Here is a 23,214-nt window from a genome sequence, read left to right as displayed (position 1 = left end):
ATTATCTCCCATCTACAGGAGCAGTTGCGGAAGTTGACATTTCGTCAGAAAGGAACATAAGAAATTTCACAGACTGAGAAAGAAGCGGCAAATGAAGTATTAGCATTTCTGCAAGACGAGTCAGTGGAATGTGTGATGTGTATGCTAGACTGTGCGAACAATTTATATGAAGAGTACAACGATGACGGTTCGTGCTTGACAAGTGAAAGTGGTATTGAACATGCGTCGAGCCATATAGTTCATCATCGTTGTCGGACAGTGAGTCACACAGTTTGCGTGTTTCAAGAATGCTTGATACAACTTGCAGGATGTGCATGATAGTGACCTTCTACGTTATACACATAAAATTGCACGCGACATAGGATTACAGTAATTTCAGGGCAAGCAGTGGATGGCTGCTTACCTTCAAACAGTGCTGCAGAATTAGAAGAGGTAAGATAACGAAATATCAAAGAAAGCGTCGACTTGATGGTTCACAGCAGACTAGAAAATCGTCGCGGAAATTTGTAGATGTGATAAACAAGCTCATCCCATTGTTCATCTAGGGATTTGTTTTCAACTCCAATCAATGAGGATTTGAAGAGGAAATTCGTTATGAAAGGAACCCTTGAAATTATAGGTACCAAGAAAGTTGTTTCAAGACCGACTAACATCGATGCCTTAACGCATTCGTATACAATCATACCGACTGTTAACATGGGTGATAAATAGGTTGGGAAGTTATTTATTGTGCTGCAAGGAGTTGGAGGTGCTCTGCCCCCCTGCGATTCTTTCTCGTGTGCGTGACCTTGCAAGCACAGTAGGGAATATTTACGTCACAGCAAGCAAGAGGGGGAAAATGGGCGTTAAGAGAACAACTATGTTATGAGCGCTGTTTTTGGTCCGAATATCTTACTTTTGCTTGATTTCTGGCCTGGCTGTAAACACCATACCATTTCTGAGCAACTTCAAAGCAAACTATCCCTCCTGAAAAGAGTGTGACATTGCAGTTAGTACCACCTGGAAGTACTGGACAAATTCAGCCTCTGGATTTGTTTTTTTACTGGTCTATAAAACATATTATAGCAATATCTGCAGCTATGTCTTAAAGGATAGTCACTTTCACTATAAACTCCACGCCAAACTGCTTCGCTATTCGCTTGTATGCCATCACATTCCATCAGTTCTCAACGCCCCGTTACACCGAAATGATTCCATATGCATTCTTTAAGAGTAGAAACCTAGCTGAATGTGCTGCACGGATTGTAGCTCCCAGGAAGTTCGCCCTCGATCTTGATGGTGCGAATCTTTGTGATCACTGTGGCACGCTATTTTTCAATCGGTGTAAACAGTGCAAGTTAATGGTTTGTTTTGAACGTTTCTTGAAGATCAACGATGTCGATTTTATGAAGTTTATCCCTGCACCTTCTGGACACTTAATATCTGTCGCCCTCCTGATGCAATGGTGAGTCATTAGCAGCTAATATTTGTCTTGTCATAACTGTTAACAAACTACTTCCAAATGAGCCTTACTAAACATTGAACATGCGACCTCGCACTCAAGGGATTCCTTGTTAGTGAAACTACTCTAGTCGAGATGCGCATCGCGTTTCATTATTACGCACGATACGTCCAAGGAAGGACGCAAGTAGAGCGTGTTGAGCAACTGACTCTCGCGAGGCAAATGAAATACGTGGTTTGGAAACTGTGAGTCGCCATACAGACTGAAGACTTTGGAATGCATTCTAATACTGTTACGGACTTGTTGGTCATGAGAGAGCGGAGTCGAAAAAAAGTATTAGTAGATGAGGTGAGGCCGTATTCTAGATGACAAAATACCATCAAATGATTGCAGTTTGCTCGTAGAAATGCAGCCCTTCGTATTTTATTTTGCGTGTCTGGAATATTATTACGGTACCGTCTGTACAGCTAATAAAACACGACTATCAGGAACACTTCACTTCACTCATCAAAAACATCGTCAGTGTTCGTCAAATTTAACCGTTTCGAATTAGCTAGGACCATTTGTTAAGCTGCTGAACTGACATTATTTTGTTTATTGCGTTTCTCTCGTCTATTTCTCACTTACGTCCACAGCGCAGTATGCTCATAAGTTCCACGCGCATCATCTTTCTAAGCATATTCCCGTCTGTTTTCTGTTTGTGGCACTACGCATTACTTGATTATTATGCATTCCCACAAAAATCTGCAAGTATTAGGATTTTCGCTGTTCCATTCGCGTATGGAGCGCGGCCAGAATGGTTGCTCAAACACCTCTTCGTTAACGTAATTTATCTTTGCGTTCCCGGCGCCTAGGGGACGAAACCCTAGGCTTTATTGTATTTCAATAATCCTCACTAAATTTGGGTTCGGGAAACTCTGTAAGCAGGCTTTTGTAGTCAAGTTGCCGTCTATCTGCGAAGGCGTCGAATAAATAACTCAGCACATTTTTTTCCCCGGCCAGTTTAGTTTGAAACAGGGGAATTTGTGCGAGACATCGTGTAGTATTCCCGCCTCAGTCCCTATAGTTTGAATTTCCGATAGCTAGCGGTGCTATACGTTGCTTTCAAGATGGCGTCTGTGGCGGAGGTGCGCTCCAAGCAGAAAGCGGAAAACCAGAGAATCGCATATATTTGTAAGTACTTGCAGAATGTCTATGGAGACCTGGCAGTGAACAAAAGCATAGTGAGCCATTGAGTGAGGAGTCTATCATCATCGCAACAGGGATTACTGTGAATAAAACGGAGAATATGCTTTATACTTGGAATTCCGGAGAACATTCTTAGTTTCGTGTGAATAAAGGGAGTCTGACAATACACTTCACCCGAGAAAAATGGTAAAAGGGTGAGAAAGTTGCTCAAAACATTCTCCGATTTCGTATGAATAAAACTAGAGGAGCTTCTTACAAGCGGAGAACGCTCTCCGTTTTCGGAAGCGAGCTTCGTTAGCATACTTCGAGACGGGTAAGTCCTATTGAGGTCATGTTTTACTGTGTTTTTTTTAGTAAAAATGGGAGAATCTGTGTTGCTTGGAAACAAAAAAAAAATACACTACTGGCCATTAAACTTGCTACACCAAGAACAAATGCAGATGACGGGTATTCATTGGACAAATATATTATACTAGAACTCACGTGTGATTACATTTTCACGCAGTTTGGGTGCATAGATCCTGAGAAATCAGTACCCAGAACAACCACCTCTGGCCGTAATAACAGCCTTGATACGCCTGGGCATTGAGTCTAACAGAGCTTGGATGGCGTGTACAGGTACAGCTGCCCATGCAGCTTCAACATGATGCCACAGTTCGTCAAGAGTAGTGACTGGCGTATTGTGGTGAGCCAGTTGTTCGGCCACCATTGACCAGACGTTTTCAATTGGTGAGAGATCTGAAAAATGTGCTGACCAGGGCAGCAGTCGAACATTTTCTGTATCCAGAAAGGCCCGTACAGGACGTGCAACATGCGGTCGTGCATTATACTGCTGAAATGTACGGTTTCGCAGGGATCGAATGAAGAGTAGAGCCACGGGTCGTAACACATCTGAAATGTAACGTCCATTGTTCAAAGTGCCGTCAGTGCGAACAAGAGGTGACAGGCGTGTAACCAATGGCACCCCATACCGTCACGCCGGGTGATACGCCAGTATGGCGATGACGAATACACGCTTCCAATGTGCGTTCACCGCGATGTCGCCAAACACGGATGCGACCATCATGATGCTGTATACAGAACCTGGATTCATCCGAGAAAATGACGTTTTGCCATTCGTGCACCCAGGTTCGTTGTTGAGCACAACATCGCAGGCGCTCCTGTCTGTGATGCAGCGTCAAGGGTAACCGCAGCCACGGTCTCCGAGCTGATAGTCCATGATGCTGCGAACGTCATCGAACTGTTCGTGCAGATGGTTGTTATCTTGCAAACGTCCCCATCTGTTGACTCAGGGATCGAAACGTGGCTGTACGATCCCTTAAAGCCATGTGGATAAGATGCCTGCCATCTCGACTGCTAGTGATACGAGGCCGTTGCGATGCAGCACGGCGTTCCGTATTACCCTCCTGAATCCATCGATTCCATATTCTGGTAACAGTCATTTGATCTCGACCAACGCGAGCAGCAATGTCACGATACGATAAACCGCAATCGCGATAAGCTACAATCCGATCTTTATCAAAATCGGAAATGTGACGGTACGCATTTCTCTTCCTTACACGAGGCATCACAACAACGTTTCACCAGGCAACGCCGGTCAACTGCTGTTTGTGTATGAGAAATCGGTTGGAAACTTTCCTCATGTCAGCACGTTGTAGGTGTTGCCACCGGCGCCTACCTTGTGTGAATGCTCTGAAAAGCTTATTATTTGCATATCAGAGCATCTTCTTCCCGTCGGTTAAATTTCGCGTCCGTAGCACGTCATCTTCGTGGTGTAGCAATTTTAATGCCCAGTAGTGTACGTAGCCCGAAGAAATAATGAAGATCCAAACTGTACAAGTTTATATGGGTTTAACAGTAACAACAATATTTGCCTGGTGAACTTCCCGAAAATCATGAAAGAAAGGGGCGACCTTTCGGACGAATGGAAAACCAAAACTTAGCAGACCCAAGTTTTCAAAATAATGTACGAGAAGGTTTAGGTGTACTCCAGACACCAGTGTCAGTGAAATTTTCAAATGTCCACCATCATAAAGCGTAAGTCATAAATTTTGTTACGCTAGAAAAAAGTAGGCAGATAAGTAAAACTAATAACTGGTTTATTACAAACCTAGGGATCTGTCCCTCGTAACGAATCGCAAGCGCGATTACGAACTTGACACGCAAGCGGACTATTATGCATCATATTTAACGAAAATTGTTCGTGTTAGAAAACTGCGAGAGAGTTCCCGTTTGAAGTAAATGAAACTGTCATGTAATCTTAAAATATTCGCGTACTGTGTTCACCTAACTTCAAAAACAAAAACAGTTTCCCGCATGGCGAAAATTAGGTAACATCGCAAGAAAATGCCCTTTCATTACCTGTCCATAATCGTCGTAATATACATCTACATCTACATGGATGCTCTGCAAATCACATTTAAGTGCCTGGCAGAGGGTTCACCGAACCCCCTTCACAATTCTCTATTATTCCAATCTCGTATATTGCGCGGAAAGAATGAACACCTATATCTTTCCGTACGAGCTCTGATTTCCCTTATTTTATCGTGGTGATGGTTCCTATGTAAATCGGTGTCAACAAAATATTTTCCCATTCGGAGGAGAAAGTTGGTGATTGGAATTTCGCGAGAAGATTCCGTCGCAACGAACAACGTGCTTGACGAGGTTCTAACCTTCGACCTTCTACAAAGCAAGTTTGGTGGGTTGGTTAATTTGTGGGAGGAGACAAAACAGAGAGGTCATCGGTCCCATCGGATTAGGGAAGGATGGGGAAGGTGGTCGGCCGTGCCCTTTCAAAGGAACCATCCCGGCACCTGCCTGAAGCAGATTTAGGAATATCACGGAACTAAATCAGGACGGCCGGACGCGAGTTTGACCGGTCGTCCTCCCGAAAGCGAGTCTAGTGTGCTAACCAGGGCGGCAACTGGTTCGTTACAGCAGGTTTGTGCACTAACAACTATGCACTATCGAAGTACACTGCAAAGGTTTATTGTATTTGTGACTGGTGTGCCAGGAGCAACGAATAATTGGCAACCTTCAAAAATTCGGCTTCACGCAATGTCGTCCAAAGCTTATCTAACGTAAGCCGATCTCTGTGATTATAATAACGCTGAATCGCGTCTTTTGCGGAAGGATACAGTAGTGTTTCATTAGTACTGTGTATGAAACTTGTGTATTTCGTTAGCTGGTTAGCATCGTTTTGTGCATGCGCGCGCGCGTGTGTGTGTGTGTGTGAGATGAAATACGAAATAAAAGTGCCAGAACCAGGATTCAAGATCCAAACACAGCAAGAAAGAAAGCCGGACAAGGAACTAGAAGTGAACTGACCAATTGTGGTAGCAGTTCGACAGCGGCGAGCGATTCGAGCGTGACCTTGACCGCTCTGATTGGAGGAAACCAGCTCCAGCCCGTGAAATGTCAACTACCAAGTCAGTTTAATCGGACTATAAATAAAGTTATACCGTCATTCTACCCCATGCCCCTCCTCCATCGAGAAGACAAGTCCAGCCATGGACAATTGGTATCAAAATCGTGAAGAAATGATTTACTCTTTTTAATTACGGCTAGACGCCCAACATGGCAGTCCACCGCGCTTGTGGCGTGTTATCTTAGCGGCGCGAGGCGCGTGTTGTTTGTTTCGTCGCCCAGACTTCCGTAGCTGGCGCTGTAGTCGCTTCAGAGTCCGCGTGGCCTTCGCAGCATACTTTCTCTGCAGTTCCGGCTGAGATGCCGTTCGCGACGTGTCGTGCATTCCGCTGCTGTCACGTGCTGGCCGAGGTTTTCGTTGCAGCCGTGGTGGTGATTCTGCCGCCGTGACGCCACATCATGATGGCGTAACTGTCGCCTGTTCCACCTGCGGCGCAGTCTTCGATGCCACCCCTCGGCATTGTCCCACCACGTGGACACAGCCGTTGTCGCACGCCTTATCTTAAGTAAGTGGCCGACCATTTGTAACGGTGTCGACGGCGCGTTCGCAGACTTCAGCTGTGGGCGAAATGAGCTCGGGTGAACTCGTCATGACTCTGATCGAGGAAGTTACAAAATTAACCGAAAAAAATGACTGATGGTTTTAATGAACGGTGTGACCGAAACTAACGTTATGCTAACTTTCACAGGTCAGCTACACGAAAAGACACTGGGCCGGTGCATAAGTTCGTACCGCTTTTCCGTGAGTTTAATAAATACAAGAGATGTACATAACAGGTGTACATAACGGAGACCTTAGTAATCAATAATATATTCTCCTTTACTATCTACAACAGTGCGCCAAAGAAAGGGCAACTTTTCGATTCCCCAACTGTAGAAATCACGTGGCTTTGAGGCGAAGAACTTGAGCCATCTCCGAAACGCATTTTCATCTGGAAAGGAAATTTCGAGAAGCTTGTTCGATAGAGAGCGGAAAACGTGAAAATCTGACGGCGCAAGATCAGGTCAATAACGTGGGTGCAGAATGACTTCTCAACCCAACTCCCGTTTACTTTTGTGTCAGTCTAGCAGAATGCGGGCGGGAGTTATCGTGGAGTAACATCACTTCACGCACACTTCCTGGTCGTTGTTCTTGGATAACGTCTGCAAGACGTCTCAGTTGTTGACAGTAAGGGCCTCAATGCGTAACATTGTTTTGTGGATGTGCAGAGGTCTTTGTACAGCTAGTTGCTGCGTTGTTTGGATTGAATCATTCCTTTCTTTTCGTTATGTTAGCCTAAAGACACAGTTTCTGATCACCAGTAACGATACAGGATAGTAAGGATCGGTGTTGTTCACGAGCCAATTGATGACGAGCACGTAGAGATGCACAGTCACCCATTGATCTTTGTGATTTTGGCTTCGGGTATGCGGTACCGATGCACCCCGTTTTTTCGCCATTGCATGCAAAGTCGCACGTTGGTGGAATTATCGTAGCTCATCACATTTGCCAGTTCTCGAGTACACTGGCCGGGATCATTGTGAACGAATGCTATTAAACGATCTTTCTCAAATCCCGAAGGTTTCTTTTCTTGCCGTGCTTTGTCCAATGGCATTATCCCCGTACACGGCACAAATTAACGTCCACAGCTCCTCTCACTATCTCCAAATGACAAAATATGTAGATCAAATAGCAACAGAGAACTACAAATAAAAAAAAGGACAGTCGATAAATAAACCCATAACAACGGGGATAGCAAAACAGAAATGCTACGAACTTATGCACTGACCGAATACAAACATTCCCGCAGTCTGAGAGATTCGTGAGACGATTGTGTACGTGGTCATACGAATTATTAATAAATGTTGTACGACTGAAGTTGACTGGCGACTTGCGCATCTACTTGGAATAAGTAGTTGCGTTCGAAAGTACCACTGAGTTCGAATACTCTGCAAACAGACTAGTGGAACGCAACTCCGATATTGCAGCGATCAGTTATGTTCTCTCCAGCAGCAAATGTGTGAAGATCTGTGATAGATGTATTCATACATGGGGTAGAACTCAAGATAGGAAGTGAAACAAAAGTAGCAACGCCATCTACATCTACATTTATACTCCGCAAGCCACCCAACGGTGTGTGGCGGAGGGCACTTTACGTGCCACTGTCATTACCTCCCTTTCCTGTTCCAGTCGCGTATGGTTCGCGGGAAGAACGACTGTGTGAAAGCCTCCGTGCGCGCTCGAATCTCTCTAATTTTACATTCGTGATCTCCTCGGGAGGTATAAGTAGGGGGAAACAATATATTCGATACATCCAGAAACGCACCCTCTCGAAACCTGGCGAGCAAGCTACACCGCGATGCAGAGCGCCTCTCTTGCAGAGTCTGCCACTTGAGTTTATTAAACATCTCCGTAACGCTATCACGGTTACCAAATAATCCTGTGACGAAACGCGCCGCTCTTCTTTGGATCTTCTATATCTCCTCCGTCAACCCGATCTGGTACGGATCCCACACTGATGAGCAATACTCAAGTATAGGTCGAACGAGTGTTTTGTAAGCCACCTCCTTTGTTGATGGACTACATTTTCTAAGCACTCTCCCAATGAATCTCAACCTGGTACCCGCCTTACCAACAATTAATTTTATATGATCATTCCACTTCAAATCGTTCCGCACGCATACTCCCAGATATTTTACAGAAGTAACTGCTACCAGTGTTTGTTCCGCTATCATATAATCATACAATAAAGGATCCTTCTTTCTATGTATTCGCAATTCATTACATTTGTCAATGTTAAGGGACAGTTGCCACTCCCTGCACCAAGTGCCTATCCGCTGCAGATCTTCCTGCATTTCGCTACAATTTTCTAATGCTGCAACTTCTCTGTATACTACAGCATCATCCGCGAAAAGCCGCATGGAACTTCCGACACTATCTACTAGGTCATTTATATATATTGTGAAAAGCAATGGTCCCATAACACTCCCCTGTGGCACGCCAGACGTTACTTTAACGTCTGTAGACGTCTCTCCATTGATAACATGCTGTGATCTGTTTGCTAAAAACTCTTCAATCCAGCCACACGGCTGGTCTGATATTCCGTAGGCTCTTACTTTGTTTATCAGGCGACAGTGCGGAACTGTATCGAACACCTTCCGGAAGTCAAGAAAAATAGCATCTACCTGGGAGCCTGTATCTAATATTTTCTGGGCCTCATGAACAAATAAAGCAAGTTGGGTCTCACACGATCGCTGTTTCCGGAATCCATGTTGATTCCTACATAGTAGATTATGGGTTTCCAAAAACGACATGATACTCGAGCAAAAAACATGTTCTAAAATTCTACAACGGATCGACGTCAGAGATATAGGTCTATAGTTTTGCGCATCTGCTCGACGACCCTTCTTGAAGACTGGGACTACCTGTGCTCTTTTCCAATCATTTGGAGCCTTCTGTTCCTCTAGAGACTTGCGGTACACGGCTGTTAGAAGGGGGGCAAGTTCTTTCGCGTACTCTGTGTAGAATCGAATTGGTATCCCGTCAGGTCCAGTGGACTTTCCTCTGTTGAGTGATACCAGCTGCTTTTCTATTCCTTGGACACTTATTTCGCTGTCAGTCATTTTTTCATTTGTGCGAGGATTTAGAGAAGGAACTGCAGTGCGGTCTTCCTCTGTGAAACAGCTTTGGAAAAAGGTGTTTAGTATTTCAGCTTTACGCGTTTGCCATCCTCTTTAGACGAAGCAGGGAGGCTTGTTCTTCTCCGGCAAGAAGCGAAAATGGTTCAAATGGCTCTAAGCACTATGGGACTTAACATCTGAGATCATCAGTCCCCCAGATTTAGAACTGCTTAAACCTAACTAACCTAAGGACATCACACACTTCCATGCCTGAGGCAGGATTCGAACCTGCGACCGTAGAGGCAGCGCAGTTCCGGACTGAAGCGGCTGGAACCGCTCGGTCACAGCGGTCGGCGCAAGAAGCGAGGGGGTCGTGGCTAGTGGAGCGCTAAACCACGAACCAAGGAGTGCTTTGCGTAACGCAGGGTATTGCGGACGTGGACGAGCAGGGGCGCATACGTACACTGAGCTGACAAAAGTCTTCGGAGGCCTCCTGATACCGTGTCGGATGTCCTTCGCCCCGGCATATTGCAGCAGCTCGACGTTGCATGCAGAAATACTGAGCCATGCCGCCTCTGATCTCTCGATTATGTCTCATAAATATTCAGTGGAATTCATGTCGAGCCATCTGAGTGGCCAAATGTTTCGCTCGAGTTGTCCAGAATGTTGTTCAAATCAACCACAAACAGTTGTGGCCGGGTGACATGGCGCATTGTCATCCATAAAAATTCCGTTTTTTCTTTGTTTTGGAAACATGGAGTCCATGAATGGCTTCTGATAGTCTCCAAGTAACCCAACATAACCGTTTTCAGTCCATGAACAGGTCAATTGGACCAGGGGACCCAGTCAGTTCCACATAAACGCAACCCACATCATTTTTTTTTAGTCATCAGTCTACTGACTGGTTTGATGCGGCCCGCCACGAATTCCTTTACTGTGCTAACCTCTTCATCTCAGAGTAGCACTTGCAACCTACGTCCTCAGTTATTTGCTTGACGTATTCCAATCTCTGTCTTCCTCTACAGTTTTTGCCCTCTACAGCTCCCTCTAGTATCATGGAAGTCATTCCCTCATGTCTTAGCAGATGTCCTATCATCCTGTCCTTTCTCCTTATCAGTGTTTTCCACATATTCCTTTCCTCTCCGATTCTGCGTAGAACCTCCACATTCCTTACCTTATCAGTCCACCTAATTTTCAACATTCGTCTATAGCACCACATCTCAAATGCTTCGATTCTCTTCTGTTCCGGTTTTCCCACAGTCCATGTTTCACTACCATACAATGCTGTACTCCAGACGTACATCCTCAGAAATTTCTTCCTCAAATTAAGGCCGGTATTTGATATTAGTAGACTTCTCTTAGCCAGAAATGCCTTTTTTGCCATAGCGAGTCTGCTTTTGATGTCCTCCTTGCTCCATCCGTCATTGGTTATTTTACTGCCTAGGTAGCAGAATTCCTTAACTTCATTGACGTCGTGACCATCAATCCTGATGTTAAGTTTCTCGCTGTTCTCATTTCTACTACTTCTCATTACCTTCGACTTTCTCCGATTTACTCTCAAACCATACTGTGTACTCATTAGACTGTTCATTCCGTTCAGCAGATCATTTAATTCTTCTTCACTTTCACTCAGGATAGCAATGTCATCAGCGAATCGTATCATTGATATCCTTTCACCTTGTATTTTAATTCCACTCCTGAACGTTTCTTTTATTTCCGTCATTGCTTCCTCGATGTACAGATTGAAGAGTAGGGGTGAAAGGCTACAGCCTTGTCTTACACCCTTCTTAATACGAGCACTTCGTTCTTGATCGTCCACTCTTATTATTCCCTCTTGGTTGTTGTACATATTGTATATGACCCGTCTCTCCCTATAGCTTACCCCTACTTTTTTCAGAATCTCGAACAGCTTGCACCATTTTATATTGTCGAACGTTTTTTCCAGGTCGACAAATACTATGAAAGTGTCTTGATTTTTCTTTAGCCTTGCTTCCATTATTAGCCGTAACGTCAGAATTGCCTCTCTCGTCCCTATACTTTTCCTAAAGCCAAACTGATCTTCACCTAGCGCATTTTCAATTTTCTTTTCCATTCTTCTGTATATTATTCTTGTAAGCAGCTTCGATGCTGTTAAGCTGATTGTGCGATAATTCTCGCACTTGTCAGCTCTTGCCGTCTTCGGAATTGTGTGGATGATGCTTTTCCGAAAGTCAGATGGTATGTCGCCAGACTCATATATTCTACACACCAACGTGAATAGTTGTTTTGTTGCCACTTCCCCTCAATGATTCATTATGGAGCTGCAAAAAGCTTGCACAGTGCCTTTTTGACAAATTGTGTCCGGGGCTCCGTGGAGTTTTCGCCACACTCTAACCCTACCATCAGCTTTTAGCAACTGAAATCATCTGATCAGGCAACGGTTTTCCAGTCGTCTAGTGTCCGACCAGTATGGTCACGAGCCGGGGAGAGGTGCTGCAGGCTATGTCGTGCCGCTACAGCCCTTTAACGCCAGATTTCACCGCACGTTCGTCGTACGTCCCACATTGATTTCTGCGGTTGTTTCACGCACTATTGCTTGTCTGTCAGCACTGACAACTCGACGCAAGTGCCGGTCCTCTCGGTCGCCAAGTGAAGGCGGTCGACTATTGTGTTGTCCGTGGTGAGAGGTAGTGCCTGAAACTTGGTATTATCGGCACTGTCTTAACACTGTGGATCTCGATATATCGAATTCCCTAACGATTTTCGAAATGGAATGTCTTATGCATCTAGCTCCAACTACCATTCCACATTCAACGTCTGTCTATTCCAGTCTTGCGGCCATGATCACGTCGGAAATCTTTTCGCATGAAGCACCTAGTACAAATGACAGCTCAGCCAATGCACTGCCCTATTATACCTTGGAATGTATGATGACTAACTGAAACCCTCAGCTGCCGACAGGTGTTGTTGATATACCTCGATGTGGACAGCTGAAAATGTGTGCCCCGACCGGGACTCGAACCCGGAATCTTCTGCTTACATGGCAGACGCTCTATCCATCTGAGCCACCGAGGACATAGATGAATAGCGCGACTGCAGGGACTTATCCCTTGCACGCTTCCAGTGAGACTCACATTCCCAACTGTCCACATCGAGGTATAACAACAACACCTGTCGGCAGCTGAGGTTGTCAGTTAGTCATCATTTATTCCAGGGAAAAGCTGCACGGTCGTCAACAGTAACTGTTTTTTCGAGAACTAGTTACTGTATTCGTATATATAGTTAAAGGCTACCCAGCCATTGACCTTCGTCTGTGCGAATGCGCACAGGTTGCCCAAACTCTTACGGGAATCGCCAAAGCGTGCGCGAGTAATGAGTGGGTGGGCAAATGTCTATAAGGTACAATATATATGTAGATTTGTGGACAGTTTGAGTCTCACGGGAAGCGTGCAAGGGATAAGTCCCAGCAGTCGCGCTATTCATCTGTGTCCTCGGTGGCTCAGATGGATAGAGCGTCTGCCATGTAAGCAGGAGATCCCGGGTTCGAGTTCCGGTCGGGGCACACATTTTCAGCTGTCCACATCGAGGTATATCAACAACACCTGTCGGCAGCTGAGGGTTTCAGTTAGTCATCATATATTCCAGGGAAAAGCTGCACGGTCATCAAGAGTATTCTGTTCTTTCGAGAACAGTTACTGTCTTCATATATACTTTTATACCTTGTCTACGCGATACTACTGCCATCTGTATACGTGCATATCAGTGGCGTATGCTGAAAATGCTGCTAAGGCATGCAACATGAAATTTATGGTTGTACGTGTACGTGAGACTGCCCACTCACCATGGGTTTATCTGTAGCGGAAATCCGATGTGCGGTTCTTCTTGCAAAACTCAGTAATGTCTTCGAAAAGTGAGTTTCGAGCTTTCAACTACGCCAACAGATACTTTTCTATGGCTGTGATTGAGAGTATAGACAGACTTTACAGAGTTCTGGACGCCCAGTGTGAAGTAAATTTTGTTGCAGGAAGCCTTGTATTTCTTTCACAGACTTGGCTCTAAGATGCTGTGACGCCAACATAGCTTACATTTCACATTTAACCTAACTGGGTTAACTTCCCATGTATTATCCATAATTTTTCATATGACTCCACACAAAACACACCTGTAAAACCTGAGAACTTCTTTGAGTTAAATATTTCAGTAAAGTCAGGCAGCGAATCAAATCTGGCGTTTAACTGAATGGTTATAGTATCTAACATCTTGAGGAACATCCTCCAGTAGCCATCCTTTGCATGTTTTTCTGTGCAGTTTTCCTTTCTTCGCTTCCCTGGAGTATCACAAATGCTTTCACCCTTGCACCATATTTTCGCAAAGGCATTATATCTCTTAATGCACAGCTTCAAGTCTTACACTTCGTTCAAAAATGCTCAAATGTGTGTGAAATCTTATGGGACTTAACTGCTAAGGTCATCAGTCCGTAAGCTTACACACTACTTAAGCTAAATCATCCTAAGGACAAATACACACACACACCCATGCCCGAGGGAGGACTCGAACCTCCGCCGGGACTAGCCGTCTACTTCGTTACTGCAAAAATTAATTCTAAGGATTTTGACTGCATAATGCAATGCCAATGAAATCAGATTTTCGAACACACACAACGGAAGTTGAAATGAAAATCTCGTAACATAATGAAAAGTCAGTGTGCTTAATTGATAGCAACTGTGTCACAATTTTGTGAATTTTCCAAAGTAATTGCCTCGATTGCTGTAGTCGCAGTTTTCCCTGTAGCTTCGAAATGATCATTTTAGGTGGCTACTTTCAATCTGCCTTAGTAATCCCCGGTTCTGTTTCGCTGGTTCAATGTGATTTTAACATGCTTGCACATATCTCCTCATCTAATATCATATCAACCCAACTTTTGCCAAATGTGCATATGCATGGATACGAGATTCTGATTTTTCACACAGAGAAACTGCAGTGTGCAGATTATGAAGGTCTGAATAACGACGACATTCACTGTTGCAAGATTTGTCCTTTCAGAGAGACAAACATGGCCAATGAAAAAGTTTACACAATATCTCACTCCGCATAACCAAATCGTTTTATTGTAATTATCACGAATATATGCTAATAATGAATTTCTGACTTGCTATCTGTTTTCAGATTACTGAGACAGGGAGCTGGTCGAACAAAAAAAAAAAAAAAAAAATCGTTCAAATGGCTCTGAGCACTATGGGACTCAACCGCTGAGGTCATTAGTCCCCTAGAACTTAGAACTAGTTAAACCTAACTAACCTAAGGACATCACAAACATCCATGCCCGAGGCAGGATTCGAACCTGCGACCGTAGCGGTCTCGCGGTTCCAGACTGCAGCGCCTTTAACCGCACGGCCACTTCGGCCGGCGCTGGTCGAACATTCGTAACAAGTTCTAACATTTCACTGAATAGCTGTAATTGAAAAAAATTCATTAAAAGCACTTATAATGACATCATTACCGGTTAGAATCACTCGCTTTGCGAAACTGCTGGCTAAAATATCATTCAGGCACGATACATTCATCCGTCACTGAACTCACTAATGCACGCTCCATTCAGGGTAGCAGAGAAGAAAACGTGCGGAATGCAGTCTTCCTGTTGCACCTGTCTACCCATGTTTCAAGCCAGCTTGGTGTGGCATCACGAAACGGTCAAATGGGAGCCGAGACTACCCCATGTATTATCCTTGCTTTTATCTTTCGAGAAGTGTTACTAGGAAGCACCCTTGCAGGTGCGCCATCGCTTGTGCAGCACAGGAACCAGCGGTCGGTAGAAAAGAAAGAAAATACGGTCTGTTAAATAGGTACTATATTACGATTTAGTAACGAATATTTGTGACCCACACGACGACGTAGATGGTGGCTGTCAACGGAGTAGGCGCTACACATCCACAAACGCTAACTTTATATAAATAAAGGAAGTTTATTGCGGTTGTGGCTGTTAATATTCAGTTTTAAATAATGAATAAACCGCTCTACTCCAGAGACACATGTTCTCCAAAATTACTGAATATGTGTGACTTCACGACGCATATATTTGACGAAGCACGCAATGCATGCATGCATTGGACTCGTGGAGAACACGCCCCTGTTGCGTATCACTATCTCATGTCTCTTATCATCTTAGCGTAGCTGATGAGTTCCGTGCCTATTGCTACTGTTGCGCGACTGGATTCGTGATTCAGAAAGATCACAGTTCGTATGAGGGTGAGTCAAGAGAAAACCTTGAATATTTTTTAAAAATATTATTTATTGTGCAGAAGGGGTGTAAAGCTGTATCACTCTTCAACATAATCTCTCCCACGCTCAATGCAAGTCCTCCAGCGCTTACAAAGTGCATAAATTCCTTTAGAAAGAATTCTGTTGGTAGACCGCGCTACCACTCATACACCGCGTGGCGTACCTCTTCATCAGAACGGAACTTATTCCTCCCATTGTGTCTTTGAGTGGTCCAGACATACTGAAATCACTTGGGACAAGGTCTTGAAGGGGAAGACACTCAAAATGCAGGTCTGCGATTGTTGCAACTGTTGTACGGGCAGTGTGCGGCCTTGCATTCTCATGTTGCAAAAGGACACCTGCTGACAGCAATCTACGTCGCATTGATTTGATTGCAGGCCGCAGATGATTTTTTAGGAGATCTGTTTATGATGCACTGGTGACAGTGGTCCCTCTAGGCATGTAATGCTCCAAAATGACTTTTCGTCCCAAAATAGTCAGCATAACCTTCCCTGCTGATGGCTCTGTTCGAAACTTCTTCGGTTTTGGTGGTGAAGAATGGCGCCATTCCTTGCTCGCTCTCTTTGTTTCCGGTTGGTGGAAGTGAACCCAGGTTTCGTCCCCAGTAACGATTCTTGCAAGGAAGCCATCACCTCGTTCAAAGCGCCGAACAAGTTCTTCACAAGCATCAACACGTCGTTCTCTCATTTCAGGAGGCAGCTGCCGTGCCACCCATCTTGCAGACACTTTGTGAAACTGGAGCACATCATGCACATTGTGGTATGCTGACCCATGACTAATCTGTAAACATGCTACAATGTCATTCAGTGTCACTCGGCAGTTTTCCTTCACTATGGCCTCAACTGCAGCAATGTTCTGTGGAGTCACAACTCGTTGTGCCTGACCTGGACGAGGAGCATCTTCCACTGAAGTCACACAATTTGCGAACTTCCTACTCCATTCGTAGACTTGCTGCTGTGACAAGCATGCATCACCGTACTGAACCTTCATTCGTCGATGAATTTCAATAGGTTTCACACCTTCACTACGCAAAACCGAATAACAGAACGCTGTTCTTCCCTGGTGCAAGTCGCAAGTTGGGCAGCCATCTTTATACTGATACTGCGACGGTATGTGTGTATCTGCACTATGCTGACACCTACAGGCCATTCTGCACGCTGTTTGTAGCGCGCTTACCAACTTACAGGATAACGTCGCGAAATTTCGATTTGTTATTACAAATTTAAGGTTTTCATTTGACTCAGACTCGTAGTAATAGATGGAAAGTCATCGAGTAAAACAGAAGTAAATCCAGCGTTCCCCAAGGAAGTGTTATAGGCCCTCTATTGTTTCTGATCTAAATAACGACGTAGAAGACAATCTGAGTAGCCCTCTTAGTTTGCAGAGGATGCTGTCATTTACCGTTTTGTAAAGTCATCACATGACCAAACCGAACTGCAAAATGATTTAAAAAAGATATCTGTATGGTGCGAAAAGTGGCAGTTCACCATGAGTAAAGAAAAGTGTGGAGTTATTCACATGAGTGCTAAAAGAACTCCGCTAAATTTCGATTACGCGGTAAGTCACGCAAAAAAATACTTAGGCCTTACAATTATAAACAAACTAAACTGGAACGATCACATAGATAATGTTGTGGGTAGAGCAAGCCAAAGACAGCGATTCATTGGCAGAACACTTAGGAGGTGCAACAGGTGTACTAGAGACTGCTTACACCACGCTTGTCCGCCGTATTCTGGAGTATTGCTGTGCGGTGTGGGATCCGCATCAAGTGCGACTGATGGATTACATCGAAAAAGTTGAAAGAAGAGCTGCTCGTTTTGTAATATCGCGAAATAGGGGAGATAGTGCCACAGACATGATACGTGAATTGGAGTGGCAATCATTAAAACAAAGCCGTTTTTCGTTGCGACGGGACCTTCTCATGAAATTTCAATCATCAGTTTTCTCCTCAGATTGCGAAAACCTTCTGTTGGCACCCACCTACTTTGGGAAAAATGATCATCACGATAAAATGGGAGAAATCGGGGCTCGCACAGAAAAATTTAAGTGCTCGTTTCTCTCGCGCGCCGTTCGAGAGTGGAACGGTAGAGAGACAGTTTGAAGGTGGTTCATTGAACCCTCTGCCAGGCACTTTATTGTGAATAGCAGAGTAATCACGTAGGTGTAGATGAAGTGTGGTTAGGTAGGACATACACGACTCCAAAGCAGGATGGTACGGCCAGAAACCACAAAATAAAGAGTAATAAACGAGGAAGACGCGCAGTTAGCCCTGCCGCAATTCTAAAATGCTGCGCCAGGAGAAAAAGAGAAGCAGTCAAAAAACCGCCTCCTCGCCCCCTCCCCCCCACCTGCTTTACCAACAATAAGATGTTTAACTGCTTTCTGGGAACCGTCTTACATGAGTAATTATGTAATTTTATGCTTCTAACATGCTTTTTTTCCTCTTGAGTTTCAGTATTCTTTTATAAAAACGGAAATGAAAATCATATAATTTGAAAGCCTGCTAAAAGGGTCCATTTAAGTCATGTGATGCCTGTGACGTCAGTGGCTAGTTCGCTGCCATAATACTAATTCGGCCGGCCGCTGTGGGCAAGCGGTTCTACGCGCTTCAGTCCGGAACCGCGCAGCTGCTACGGTCGCAGGTTCGAATCCTGCCTCGGACATGGATGTGTGTGATATCCTTAGGTTAGTTAGGTTTAAGTAGTTCTAAGTCTAGGGGACTGATGACCTCGGATGTTTAGTCCCATAGTGCTTAGAACCATTTGAACCAATACTAAATCACAGCGATGTCTTGTTTTGGATTTTACTGTAGAAATACATCTATAAAAACTGCTGAAATGTTCTTTATAAATGTTCCAGAGAATGAGAAATGCGTAATATGTGGTTGCACTCTACTGGCAGATTGCCACTTCCAGTTAACATTACTTTACCTGCGTGACAAGCTCTCCCCCTCTTGCAAGGAAGGATAGCGTTATTCATCAGAATTTAACTCATAGCAAAAATTGTCGTTTTACCCAACTATAAATAAATTCTACGGTAGTTCAGTTGTTAAAGCCGTAGACCGTTTAATTTTAGATGATGATGTCCATAATACATCGCTGGTTCCCCAATGCGAAAGAATATTTCAACTTACTTGTAATACGGCCCTTCAGCCCTTTCAAACGAAAACCAAATCACAGTTACAAAATTTCACCACACTGATCAGAAACAGAATATTATTTTCTTTTTCCTTGGCGTTTATACGCGCTTACTTTTTCAGTAGCTTTTCACTCACGTGACGTTCAAACAAATATTTTCTACATCTACATCGACATCTACATCTACATGGATACTCTGCAAATCACCTGGCGGGGGGGGGGGGGGGGGGGGGGGGGGGTTCATCGAACCACCTTCACAATTCTCTATTATTCCAATCTCGTATAGCTCGCGTAAAGAATGAACTCCTGTATCTTTCCGTACGAGCTTTGATTTCCCTTATTTTATCGTTGTGATCGCTCCTCCCTATGTAGGTCGGTGTCAACAAAATATTTTCACATTCGGAGGAGAAAGTTGGTGATTGGAATTTCTTTACAAGATTCCGTTGCAGAGAAAAAGCCTTTCTTTTAATGATGTCCAGCCCAAATTCTGTATCATTCCTGTGACACTCTCTCCCATATTTCGCTATAATTCAAAACGTGCTGCCTTTCTATGAACTTTTTCTATGTGCTCCGTCATTCCTATCTGCTAAGTATCCCACACCGCGTAGCAGTATTCTACATCTACGTGATTACTCTGCTATTCACAATAAAGTGCCTGGCAGAGGGTTGAATGAACCACCTTCATACTGTCTCTACCGTTCCACTCTCGAACGGCACGCGGGAAAAACGAGAACTTAAATTTTTCTGTGCGAGCCCTGATTTCTCTTATTTTATCGTGATGATGAAATGAAATGTCGTGTGACTAGGGCCTCCCGTCGTGTAGACCGTTCGCCTGGTGCAAGTCTTTCGATTTGACGCCACTTTGGCGACTTGCGCGTCGATGGGGATGAAATGATGATGATAACACAACACTCAGTCCCTGAGCGGAGAAAATCTCCGACCCAGCCGGGAATCGAACCTGGGCCCTTTGGACTGACATTCTGTCGCGCTGACCACTCTGCTACCGGGGGCGGACACCGTGATGATAATTTCTAGTTAATGTGAGATTTATAGTTAATGTGACCACATTTCTAGTTACTGTGACCACAGAGATTTTACATTATAAGAAACAATGTTTTCTTTTTTATCTTCGTACTGCCCAGCTAGGATCCTTACTGTTTAAGCTTTTTCAAGTTTCATCGTCTTACACAAGATGATGTTAAAGTCTGCTTGAGACACTGACGTTAGTTTCCACTCACAAACAACTCAGCCCTTACGTTTGTGTTAACTGCACGTTGTACATGCTTTGTATCTCACCGCATACAAAACCTCTTCGTCCTACATCTCATTATGCTGAGGCAGTATGGTGATATCTTCAATAGCAGCAATGCTTTCCAAAAAACGGTAATTGTCTGTAAGCAAAGTAGATGTATTATTCTCATTTGTCCATTTCTCAGACTAAGATTAATGTGAATCTATATACAATGCATCCCACTATCGAAGCAACTGCTACTGCGAGTTCTTGCTTACGCTATTTTCGCATTTCGTGTAAAACTTTCAAAAATTCGAACCTGTGTTGTTCTTATCTGTAGTTAGATGCGCTGTCCGTTACGCCACAGAACCCGTGCTTCTTCATGGACCTCTGCTAAGTATTGTGAATAGTGGAAATCAGCACAAAGATTTGCCAAGAATAATTTTATTGTGCTTTGGGTCGTTTCGTGGCTGATAGTCGAAAATCTAGATATAAGATGCGAACCCATTTACTTAAGTTCCAGAGTTCCTCAGTTATGAGCGGGTTTAATGGTATTGCAGGGAGCAGAGAAAAGAATACCCGTCCTTGCACATATCGCCGTCCTAAGTGAGTAGAGTATAAACGCATCAATTTGCGTGAGGTTTGCCGGCCGCGGTGGTCTCGCGGTTGAGGCGCTCAGTCCGGAACCGCGCGACTGATACGGCCGCAGGTTCGAATCCTGCCTCGGGCATGGATGTGTGTGATGTCCTTAGGTTAGTTAGGTTTAAGTAGTTCTAAGTTCTAGGGGACTGATGACCACAGAAGTTAAGTCCCATAGTGCTCAGAGCCATTTGAACCATTTTTGCGTGAGGTTTCCACTATCAGCTTTCACGAAAATCTTACTTAAAGGTTGTAAATGCGTTTTCCATCACTAAATAGCTAAATTATTTGCAGAAAAAGCTTCGCCTTGGTGATGACACCAGAGCGTTTTCAATCACGTCACCCACTCTTGATACTTAATGATTTTTAAGCTTTAATTACATCAAAATAAGAGATATATTGAGAGAATATTGACCGTAAAAGCAGTTTGAGTATTATAATCACCACGAAGAACAACAATCCGTACCATATTTCCAGCATAAGGAAATATCCTAATCGCGTGGCTTGGGTGTAGCCTAGCAGTCCCCGACAGCCACAGCACGGGCAGAAAAATGTAGCTTGTCCACCACGCAGTGACTATGGGGCCACAGAAATAATAAACGAAGGTGGTGAACACTCTGTGCTGTTCTTTAACTTTGCTTCGGCCTAGTATTCCATCCCCAATCAGAGACACTGGAGGCGATGGCGTTGACACGCCAGAATGCCAAATAGGTCACGGAGAGAATAAATGGACCAAATTTTTACACCTGCTGAAGAGCACATCTTCTGCGTCACTTTTGGGATATGTTGATTCTGGTTCGGTACCGTTCCGTTCAGTTTAGCCGGTTATCGTTCCTTATTTACTGCATCTACACGGGGAGTGGGGACCGGGCTATGTTTCCCTACACCGCGTGTCATAGTGTTAGACCAACATCAACAAAACAAACATGGAGGACTGAAGTTCTCCGGCTTACATTAAGAACTGGAGAGAGTTTTAGCTACGTACAATGTTGCAGTGTTGATGTTGATGTATTGTAGTATGTGTCTTTTTGGTTTGTGTCCTGAGGTTCAGCAGAATAAATTATCAAGTGATTTTTCGTGGTTAGCACCATTGTGGACGATTTTTCTGTTTCTTTTGGTTACTGTTGTTCTCCATCTTTCAGTGCAAAAGTTCTTGACCCACGTTTTATATGAATTTGCATTTGAACTGCCAGTAACTAGCTGTCGATGTTCCTTCTGTATGGCAAGGTTAAGAACAGTTTTTCAGCATCTTGCCTTTCCATTTCTGGGTGATATAGTTGAAACTATGTTGGATGTTCCACTGACATCACCTATGTTTGTAATGCTGTGTCTGTTTGCCGCGCTATGGTCTGCAATGGCTTCAAATGGTTCAAATGGCTCTGAGCACTGTGGGACTTAACATCTATGGTCATCAGTCCCCTAGGACTTAGAACTACTTAAACCTAACTAACCTAAGGACATCACACAACACCCAGTCATCACGAGGCAGAGAAAATCCCTGACCCCGCCGGGAATAGAACCCGAGAACCCGGGCGCGGGAAGCGAGAACGCTACCGCACGACCACGAGCTGCGGACTATGCTCTGCTTTATTTAGTGCAATTGGAACAGAGACCACTACTGCCAATATAAGCCACATTGTCAACAAACACGTCGAATTTAGTATTATGGAGAGAATAATTAAAGAGAAGCACCAAGAGTGCACTCGCATTTTGTTAACTGTTTTAAGGATAGAATATCGTGCAGAACACATGGATTTCTGTGCGCCAGAATACATCCAGGTACATTGTCACGCTATGGAGATGCTTATAAACGACTATGCACCCCATTCCGTCGCATAGATCATAGTTTTGCTCAGTGTTATGATCCTTGGAGACAGGTGCATCCTAGTGATATGCATTGAGTCGAGATTTAGGATTAGTGTTTACTGAGGTTATTGAGTAAATATTGTTGGTGGAATTATATTTTGTAGCACTACGTAGAGTTGTTGGTGCTTTATTATGAACGGAGAGTTTTCTTGTCATGTCTCGAACTTGAACCCAATAAAATATACTGTTGAAGACTTAGTTAAGCAATATTGGTACACACACTGTGATGTCTTATTCCGCCAGGTAATGGAAACGTAATTTTTCGCAATGGATTTTTCCACCAGAGGCCTAAACCTTACGCATGATTTACAGTGTTACAGGTGTCTCCAAGAAAGGTATTCAAACGAGGAAGTTGAAGCTTTCAGAAAATGTGACAATATCATTATACCAATACACTGTTATTCTCAGTATACACCATCATGTGAGTG

At 44.1% G+C, this 23,214-nt stretch overlaps 1 protein-coding gene and 1 non-coding gene across 2 annotated transcripts in view; one reads left to right on the top strand and one right to left on the bottom strand.

The window, feature by feature from the left end:
• The first annotated feature begins 6,305 nt into the window (after positions 1–6,305).
• LOC124615450 (leucine-zipper-like transcriptional regulator 1) overlaps positions 6,306–23,214 on the top strand; it is an 80,824-nt gene continuing 63,915 nt past the window's right edge. The window contains exon 1 of the mRNA XM_047143346.1: positions 6,306–6,561. The gene's annotated coding sequence lies outside the window, so the exon portion shown is untranslated. The remainder of the gene's footprint in view (positions 6,562–23,214) is intronic.
• On the bottom strand, positions 12,636–12,709 carry Trnat-ugu. Its single transcript has one exon. It is a non-coding gene; the product is annotated as a tRNA-Thr (tRNA).

Source organism: Schistocerca americana, chromosome 5 (assembly GCF_021461395.2).
Source record: "Schistocerca americana isolate TAMUIC-IGC-003095 chromosome 5, iqSchAmer2.1, whole genome shotgun sequence".
Classification (NCBI taxonomy): Eukaryota; Metazoa; Arthropoda; class Insecta; order Orthoptera; family Acrididae; genus Schistocerca; species Schistocerca americana.
Note: the sequence above shows the minus strand (reverse complement) of the source record. Positions and strands in the feature narration are given on the sequence as shown.